Genomic DNA, 10648 nt, shown 5'->3' with positions numbered 1-10648 from the left:
ACACTGTAATGAAAAAAAAATATTATTCAATGTTGCACTTTATCTAACTTAACAATCGGACATTATAGGTTTGACGACTTTTGGCCCCACCAACTTGCCTGAGAAAGCTCCACCCATGCTTCTAAGTTCTAACTTCTAACTGCCATATGTATTTATTGTTGGATTAACTAGAAATTCACCATACATACTTAAAAATGTATTTTTTCGTATAGCGAAAGAAAAAAGGAAATCAGCCGGTAACTTTTTGAGTTATCGGCGTGTAAACGCAAAAAAGTCGCTCATACCTATGGCAGATTTGACCACATTTGACCTTATTTGACCTTGAAGATATTGACCTAGCAGGGCCTCGTCTCACATATTAACTGGGGGGCCAAACCCCCGCAGTCACCGGCCTCCCCCCCCCCCCCCAGTCAGGGTAAAAATGCCACTACTGGGGGGGGGGGGGGCGGGGGGCCGGCAAAAGCGAAAAGGCAAACGAATTTTTACTGCAAGACACATAAAAACAAATGCGTAAACGAAACATGGATGCAGTGTGAGCACATTAATATACCCGATTACCTCTGACTGTTTTACGTGTTTATTTTGTTTACCTGATCCCATTGTTTTTTCCGCTAATCAAACCTACGTTACATTTCGGGTTTCCAGGCGACCTAACTCCGTGTCCCGCATATTCTCTTTCAAGTATTCTCTTGTTGTTTCTGTCCTCGGGGCGTCAATCTGTTGTGTCTACCTTTCGTCGTTCTCATACGCGACGTAGAACTTCTGGCTGGACGGTCACTGGTGTGCGGCAAGAGTAGCTCCTAATCGTAATGAAGCAGGCTCCCATTCTGGGTGATCGTAAGCTCAGCCTGGTGGTCTGTCTCTGGGGACGGGAAAGACTAGTGTGGACTACCAGAGGCCGACGTGGGTCCAGAAGCTGGCATTGGCCATCAGAGCTCGGCACCTGACGCTCATAAGCCGGCGGGGCCCATTAGAAACCGATGTGGTTCGCAGAAAAAAAATAATAATAATGATAATGCGTTGGTAATAAATTGCTAAAATAAGGTCAATGTTCAGGTCATTCGAGGGCATCAATTGTCCATTTCGCTCGATTATTCTCAGAAAATATTTGATTTCAACGTTTTAACTCTACCTTGCACGAACAGAGGAGCAGAAACGCATACCTATAAATAAGGGACGGCTCCCTTATCTGTATCTGTATATCTGTATATTGTATTAGCGAAGCATTCCAATGATGGATTAGTGTCAGCTTCTAGTCAATGACAATAGTAAAAACATATAAAACACAAGCACACACACGCATACACATTGTACTAAAATACCAAAACGCTAGTCCATGGGCGTAGGAACGGCTGGAACATTGTGGGTGCATGGGTGCAGAAATCCAGCCATGGCCGGTGAAGCGGGGGGGGGGGCGACACCCAAGCGAAGGCTCGTTACGAGCTTTGAGGGTGTACCATGTCGAAAAGGTACCAACCGATAAGTGCGTTTGGAAGCATTGACCCTCGCATGTGTAGGGGGGTCAGATGAACCCCCCCCCCATGGTTGTTCGCAAATAACTCGCGCAAAAAGCGGCCGATCGCGACGAAACTTTTAGTGCCCTCGAGTTTATCAGTTTTACACCTACTCTAAAAATTTCATGACCCTGACCCAAAAGACCTTTGACCTGTGACCTGATTCTCGAGACCATGTTCGGCCGGAATCGCGATTTGAGGTATGTCAGCTCACATTATCCGCGCGTTTCCAGTCTTTTTTTTGATTGTAGACGTCCAAGCATGTGAAATGATGTTCTTCCCATGCATCACGGTGGGTGTGAAGATAACCTGAAGATCAGGTCAGGTCATTGACCTTTGATGACCTCGGTTTTATTTTTCGAGTTTTACATGTTTCTAGGGTAGTTTATAGGGCTGATTTCGAATTTAGCATCCATTTGAACGTTTACGAAGTAGTTTTAGTGCTTTCGTGACATGCTGCGACGTCGTCAGTGGTAGTTGACACCTACTATGGATAGCCGGTAGGACGCCTAATGGTTGACCTGACCTGACCTGACCCGATCTGGCCTAAATGCATGAAGAAATCATCTGTGATCAAAACTAACATCAGATATTTGTGATCAGCACCCCGAAAAACCCGATAACAGCTTCACTTTACGCAGTTCTAGCAGGTCCCGATTTTCCCGACTTTTGGAATATTGACCTGACCTGGAAGGTCAACCAATGAAGTAGGACCTTAAAATTGGGTATCATCGGCTTCCTCTCGTCACGGGCAACACCCTCGTTTTTTCCGCGAAGCTCTAGCTCGATCAGGGGCCGAACGCCAGGGGGTCCGACCGACCCCTTCCCCCTCCCCCTACACATTAGAAGCTGGAAAACGCTGCACACATTCGAGGGCTAATATTGTCAATATTGACTACCGCAAAAAGTAAAAGCGGCCAACTTAGCCATTTTCGAAGATATCGGGCTAAAATTTTTGACAGTGGGTCATCGGTTCGGTATGTGTTCAATCACATGCTCCATTTCCTTTTTTTCAGCACAAATGTAAGTTTTGAAGACCATCACTGATCACAGTAGCAAATGCTTCGAAAGATGGATCGTAGGCAACATATCCTGAATTTGCCGTGCTGCATGGGAAGTAGTGTTGATGAAAAGGGGTTTTTGGTTCAGATTATTGTGGGTGCAGAATACATTGTCTGCACCCACTGGATAAATATTGTGGGTGCAGCTGCACCCTTGCACCCATGGTTCCTACGCTTATGCGCTAGTCACATGTCGAGTTTAAAAGTCGTAAAAACTCCGCTCTAGTTCGAGAGCCGGTGGTGGCAGGCGGCAGGCGATTCCAGGACGAGGCCGCTCGGTACGACAAGGCCCGGCGCGACATAGACAGCCGGTAAGCCGGCAGCTCCAGCTCCAGCTTATAGCCATAACGGGAGCAAGATTCTTAGAAAACGGAAATAAGTCGTTAATTCGAACTCCGACGTACAGTGAAGCATTCAACAGAGGCTGAAATCGTAAACAAATGGCCGACTTAAAAAAGGTGTAGCGGGTCCAAAACTAAGGTTTTATTCTTTGTATGCTTATTACTGTCTGGTGGGGCAATGTGAGGGGATAAAAACTAATGCAAAGGCATGGGTCGGATGGTCTAGCATTTTTATTTATTTAGTGTTCAAAAAAAGTTCATCGGGTTTCAGGGCTGGGATGAAAAATAAGTGGCCTAAATTCGGTGAGAAAACAGGATTTGGGGGTACCCTGGGTTTGGCTCCTTGAGTCTCTGCCCCCCCCCCCCCCAGTGAAAATCTCTTAGACGAGGCCCTGTGACCTAGGGTCATGAAATTCACACGCAACAGAGTTCTCCATGGCCCCACCTACCCTTCAAATTTCGTATTTCTAGCTCCAGTAGGAGCTGAGATCTTAGGGGGGGGACGACATACGCCCCGCCCCCCGCCCCCTTCCACTGGGCGTAGTACCTACTCGCAACCCTTCCACTGCTCGTGTTAACTTATCTCTATGGTGGTTTGCAAGGGAAGCTTCTATGGCGAATAATGAATTGTGTTTACGCGTGAAAAGGGGCGCTGCTAAATATAGGTGCTGTAGAATGCGGATGAAAAATGATGGCAATAGTTCACCTATTGCAGCGCTGCACTACGTACGCTGCACAAGTACTCTAATGATTCTCTCCCCGTCGGTAGGTGCCTATAGGTAAAGGTCTTTTACGAGCGGACGGACTGGTAGCGTTGGCAATATTTTGTCATTGTCATTTTACGTCAGCTATGGAAAGCTATGACAAAGTACTGTCCTTTCCTTTGTAAGGTGGCATTGCTCGAACGTAATGATTTCGTATTTCGAAAAAAAAGACGCTGGAAATACTACTTAGCTTTGAGTGACGGCCATGGTTGGTCGCATGCGCAGTTCTCAATGGCGTTTGGTCACGATTTCTTTTGTTGGGTTTGCGTCACAGCTGGTAGATAGGGAAGTTTGATGGTAAGTAGACGATGCACCAAACTGGGGAGGTCTGACGCAGTTGCGATTGAAGGGTCGCAAGGGCCGGAGGTGCACTGAACACCTCTGACGAGTAACATCACTGTGAGGACGATAGAGGCCGCGAGTGCCGCCCATCTGGGGTCACACTCTACGATGCGCGCTCTGCTGGCACTGCTGGCGGCCCTGCTGGCGCGCTGGCCGGCCGCGCTGGGCCAGCAGCCGGCGCCGCTGTCATCGCAGCTCTCGGGCACGCTGCCCCCGGAGACGTTCGCAGTGAGGCCGGCGCCGTTCCTGGTCGCCAGCCGCGGCCACCTGGTCTCGGCCTCTGACGAACTCGGCCGCGCGCCGGCGGACACCGAGTGCGAGTGTCTGACCCGTTGTTTCCTTAACGACCAGTGCTTCAGCTTCAGCTACGAGCCAGCGTCGAGCGACTGTCGACTGGGCTGGCGCCGCGGGCACCGCAACTCCACCGAGCCGGGAAGCGGCTTATTCCGCAGGCGGCCCGGCCTGGCGCGTCTGGACGACTTCTGCTGGTCGGACGACGAGTGCAGTCGGGTGACGCCGGCGTCTCGCTGTCAGGACGCCGTCTGCGTCGCTGGCGACGGCTCTGATGGTACCGCGGGAACAGCAGGTGGCATGGCGTCCACAGAGGGATCGGCAGCCACCGATGGATCGGGAGGTACCGGGACCACAGTCAGACCAGGAGGAACTGTTGGGACCACGGAGGGATCGGGAGTTGCTGAAACCACGGGCTGTCCGGGAGGTACTGGGACACCGAACGGATCTGGAGGTACTGGAACCCCAGATGGATCTGGCGGAACTGGAACCTCAACTGCTCCGGGAGTTGTTGGAACCACGGTTGGTCCTGGAAGTAGTGGAACCACTGACGGGTCTGGAGATACTGGAACCAGCGATGGATTGACAGGTGCTGGAACCACAACTGGTCCAGGGGGTACTGGAACCACGGTCAGACCGGGAGGTACTGAAGCGACAGGCACTCCAGGACGTACTGGAACCACTGACGGATCTGGAGGTACCGAAACCACAGATGGATCTGGGGGTGCTGGAACCGCTGATGGATCTGGGGGTACTGGAACCACAGATGGATCTGGGGGCACTGGAACCACTGATGGATCTGGGGGCACTGGAACCACTGATGGATCTGGGGGCACTGGAACCACTGATGGATCTGGGGGTACTGGAACCACTGATGGATCAGCAAGTGTGGTAACCATGGACGGATCGAGCGTCTCTGCGACCACCGACGTGCCGGGTGCTTCAATGGAAACCCGCACTACGGGGTCTATGGATACTCAAACAACAACCTCCCCTGGCACCGAAAGTCGAACTACAACGTCCTCCGACTCCACTGGCACCGACAGTAGAATTACAACGTCCTCCGGCACCGATGCTCTGACCACAATGTCTACCGGCACCGATACTAAAATTACAACTTCCGCCGGCACCGACAGCCGGAGCACAGCTTTCGCCGGTACTGACACTCAAACAACAACGTCTGCCAGCACTGACACACTGACTTCAATGACTACCGGCACGTCCACCACGTCGACCACACCGGTGCCGTCTGTCTGTTCTGCACACCCGCACTGTCAGCTCTCCCCCTCTTGGTCCGGCTGCCAGACCGAGCCGTGTCGCTGTCCGCCGGGGCAGAGATCCTACAGTGGGTGCCGCACTTCACCAATTTACACTCACGTCGGTTGTTTCGGTATACAATCCGGAGACTCGTCAACCACGTCGAGAGATCTGACAGAAAAGGATTGCAGGGACTACTGTCGCGGTCAGGACATGCCGTACTTCAGCATGTCACAGGGAAACCTCTGCAGCTGCTACCGGCAGCAGCCTTCCACGGCCGAGGCTCTTGGCTGTCTGGAGGTGGACAGCAGCCCCTGTGCCGGAGATCCCAGCAGCTCTTGTGGAGGAGCAAGCATGATGAATTTGCACGTCACTGCTACAGTGCGCTGGGGAACATGCATTAACAACTGCAATGATCTCACCAATGCGTATTGTGGGACCTGTGATTCGAGGCAAGGCGACAGCCGTCCTTGCTGCTTATGCTCCAGTGGTACCTACTTCCTCAGTAGCAGCCTGGGATGTGGTACAGCATGGTTCAATACTCTTGAATCAGAAGTGCCAGCTTCTACTGCACCTGGATCCGATAATCCTCAGGAAAGCTGGGCTCATGAATGTCAGTCTTTGAGCATGCTAGTTGGATTGAACTTTCCACCGCCCAGTTGCAGGCATAACTGTCCGGAAGAGGAACAGCACGTGGAGCCGCCCACGGGGCTCAAGTGTAACCTGCACACTGACGGTGCGGCCGTCTCTCTGGTCAGCGACGCCCGCGACCGGTGGACCGCCGCGCCGGTGAGCGCCGTCGGAGAGGTGTCCGTCTGCCCGGCCGACACCGTCGTCACCGGTCTGTTCGACACGTCCGGCCGGCTGGAGACCGTGGAGCTGCTGCTGTGCGCGCCGCTGGTCGACGGCATGCTGGTCTCCGACCGCTGCTACAACCTGCCCACGAAGCCGAACAGCGGGTGGGGAACCCAGACAGCTGAGGCCGAGGGTAGCTCCCAGTGTCAGCTGGTGGCCGGGGAGGCGTGGGCGGTGGTCGGCCTGGCCATCGATACGGACGGCACCAGCACCTGGGTGGGGGCGCTGCGCTGCTGCCGGATCGACGCTGCCTGAGGATGTTAGAAGACGGGCCTGCTGGAGCCGATGACGAGCCAGCTGGAGATGACGACGAGTCCGCTGCTGACGACGGTCCTGACATGATACTGATGACGACTCTTCATGCGTGCCGTAGTGCGTAGTGCTACTATATTTACCTTCAGAGTTTATCCTAAGTTTCCGACGATGGGACGAGACGTTTGTCGGGGTATTTGCCAAACAATACGAGCGGAAGGCACCACATTCGTCCTTCCATTCGAATCCATCTCTCCTAAGCCAATGTTATCATTAACCCTAGAACGCCTAGGGGGGGGGGGGGTTGTATCAACCCCCCCCCCCTGAGGTTTTTTCGAAGTGCACGCTAAACGGCTTGTCGTAGCGGGCTGAAATTTTCAATACCCTCTGGGGCAACCTTTGCGCATCTTTTGCCGAAAAAAAATTGATCGGGTCATGTCAGGTCACGGAGTTATGACGTCATAAGAGGTACAGCCTCCGGCCGGATTTTCACAAACTGAGTGCCAACGCCCGAGGTTTCCTGCCGGTATTACGGACATCGGTTGATGGATCGTGATGAAACTTCCCATGCATGTTGGGGCAAGTATTGGCTATCATATGGTATAAGAAATTTGACCGGGTCAGGTCAGGTCACGGAGCTATGACGTCACAAGAGGAACAGCGTCCGGTACTATTTTTGAAAAGCGCCCGAACCACTATTTTGCTAATTCTTGTCACCTCAATGGGAATATGCAGCAATATTAGCTTCTATAGGGAGCAAATGGACCTCCCAAATCCAAAAATACAATCAGATTTCAAAAATTTAAATTTTGATTTTTCGAATTTCTGCCGCCGACTGTGACCTTGCCGACTTCCGGCGCTCCCAACGCGCCATTTTTAGAGCTAGGGAAACGAAATACATACCAAACGATAGAGAATTGATCAAGAAACACGATAGTGAAGGTTTCAAGTCGATATCTCCCACCGTTTTTCCGCAATCGCCGCCGAAAGTTGAAAAAAGTCTATTTTTCCGAAAATTTGACCTTTGACCGGTCAAAAGTAGGTCAACTGTTGACCTAGGACCAAAAAATATACCACCAATCGCGAGATCTCGTTGAGAGCAATCCGTTGTTTTTTTCCGCTAAGCTCTACGACCTTCCGTTTCGAAACGCCAGGGGGGGGGGTCGTAACAACCCCCCCCCCCTGGTCGTTCGTGTTATGAGAAATGGCCTGGTCGTGCGAGGGTTAAGCGTCGACTTATCCTTTCTACTCTGGATGTTACAGCAATCCTACTAGCAGTAGGTAAAAGTAGGCAATACATTCGTTTTTTTTTTTTCATTCAAACCTTAAATTTTATAGCATCTTCTGTGTTATAGACGATGAAATGCCTAAAAACACAGACACCGAGACAGTCGCCACTCGCCTTCTTTTACGGCTCCCGTTCACCGGAAGGCGTTGCTTAATGCTTACTTTGTCTCACGCTTCGTCTTATGGGTGCATTCCTATTTTTTAAGCACTTTTCACTTATCTAAATGTTGAACTTAAGCATCCTAGAAGAGCTCTTACGCTTGTGTGAATTTCGTCATTTCTTCATGTTGTGCAAAGTTGCCGAAGCAATAAATCCGGCCGGTCCCGGGGTTCAGTGTCTACCCAGTAACGCGTCACCAAACAAATGTACCTACATACCATTGTACAATCACTTGATAATTATCTACGACTTACGTCTGAGATATTAACCTTCGCTCAGGTGAGGGGAAGGTGTTTTTGGCCACGCCTGCCAGTTTTTGCGTGTGTAAAGAGAACCGTGGCGTGGAGCGCCGGGAAACCTGGTACAGCTTATGATGCATCAATAATACCTTAGGCCTCCTAAGGTCACGTCACCATGTCAAGATAAGTGACCCAGACCATGCCTCTAAAAATTGTCATTCTGTCACGTCATTCCTACAGCTTGTCTCCTAGGAAGTGAAGATTGGAATATTGCATGAGGGAATCAGTACTAGCAATTTGTTCATCTCGGAATTTTGATATTGGTAACCTAAGGTCATGTCAATTTTGCGACCTCTATTAGAAGCCAACGGGAAATAGTTGAACTGCTCTTCCTTTGGACGAAACTGCTCTAAAACATCGGGATACAAGTAAACATAACACAATTAACCTTCGCCCCAGTGGGGGGGGCATATGTTACCACCCTGTCGCGTTTTTTGCGTGTGAATAAAAAACCGCGGCGCGTAGCGCCGCGCCTCTTGGGGTAGCTTTTGGTACATCAATTTTGGACAATGTGTGAAATTTTTTACCCCAGGTCATGTCAGGTCAGGTCACCAGGTCAAGCTAACTGACCAAGCCTAAAAAAGTTTGCAATCATGTCCAGCCTGCAGTGTTTGTCGGAAAGGTTTTGATCTTGGTGGATCGCATGATGTGATGGGCGCCTACAATTTGTATATCTCGGATTTTTTATATTCGTGACCTAAGGTCAGGTCAGCGGCGTGACCTTTCCATTACAAGTCAATGGAGAAAAATGAAAATGCCTCTAGATCCGTGTGTACGCATAGGAACATTCCAAATATTTCAGAATCACGATGATTTGGACCACTCGTGATGACCAAGGTGTCATTTTTGCTGATAGCCTCTAGAAAGGTCATCCGAGGTCATATGAGGCTACAAACAGATTTTTGCCAATAACTCGCGATTGGATAGAGATAGAACGCTGAGGATGGTCTCATTGTGTTTGTCTTGCCGAGACGCATCGATTGATATGCAACATGACCTTTTCCGGTCAGGTTGACCAACATGACCTTGACCTGAGGTCAAATTTTCAAGTTGACCTTTCAAGGTCAAATTATAGTTCATTCGACGCGTCTCGGCGAGAGGAACACGATTCTGGCAGTAGAAATGTCGTGGCTTTTTGTAGTCAAAAGTTATTGTCGAAAAACACTTTTCGAAAAAACAGTTATTTTTGGAGTTTTTGCCCTCTGGAGGCTAAACCGTTGACCTGAGGTCAATTTCGATTATGACCTTATCAAAAGAAGAGGTCAAAAGCTATCGATTGCATTTCCATGCGCTTTTCTAGCTACCATAGTTCCTGAGATAACGGCATGTTTTCTGAAAAATATAATGACCATCGGCAAATTTTGACCTTTGATGACCTCTGGTGACCCCAATATTGCTCTAAGATGAAAAATGACTGAATACTTTCAAACGTACGCATTGAGAGCTATCGACTGCTTTTTACTGCGTCTTTCTATCCCTCTTAGTTTTTGAGTTAGAGGTGGGTGGTAACATATGCCCCCCCCCCCCCCACTAGGGCGAAGTTGGCTGAGACCGCCACTGGGGCGCGGGTTAATCAGAAAATTACACCCATGCCTCTGTGGTCTTCTCAGAGTCAGGTCATGAAATATCTCTCACAGATTTTTGACAATGACTTGAGGTAGAAACATGTGAACGATGAAAGAACCTTGGATGCGCTCACGCAACGATACAAGTCTACCTATATGCAATATGACATTTTCCATGACCTTAAACTAAGGTCAAATTTCAAGCTAGACTTTTTCGGATTAACTTATAATTAATTCGACTCGTGTCAAAGAGAGAAACGTGATGCTGGTAAAATGAACATGATGCGAGCTTTGGTATTACAAGCTAACTATTTCAGAATAACGTGTTCTGCAAAGAAGTTAAATTTTGGGTTTTTGCCTCCTTTAGGCTAAATTGTTGACCCCAGATTTAATTTGTGGTACTCAGAAAGAGCAAAAACACTACTCAGAAAGAGCTTTAGCCTTTAAAAGAGCTATCCAATGCGTTTTTTCCGCGGCACTGTAGCTCTATTAAGTATCAAGTTTGCACCGATGTAGGTATGAAAAAATTGCAAAACTCGAGGAAAATTATTACTCTGAAGAATCTTATACCGATCTACCTAGTATCTATAGCTTTTATCCTCGTCTTTCTATCTTTCTTACTTTCGGTGTGGCCAAATAGGTACACCGCCTCACACACCG

Source organism: Amphibalanus amphitrite, unplaced genomic scaffold (assembly GCF_019059575.1).
Source record: "Amphibalanus amphitrite isolate SeventyFive unplaced genomic scaffold, NRLGWU_Aamphi_draft 000003F_arrow, whole genome shotgun sequence".
NCBI lineage: Eukaryota > Metazoa > Arthropoda > Thecostraca > Balanomorpha > Balanidae > Amphibalanus > Amphibalanus amphitrite.
Note: the sequence above shows the minus strand (reverse complement) of the source record.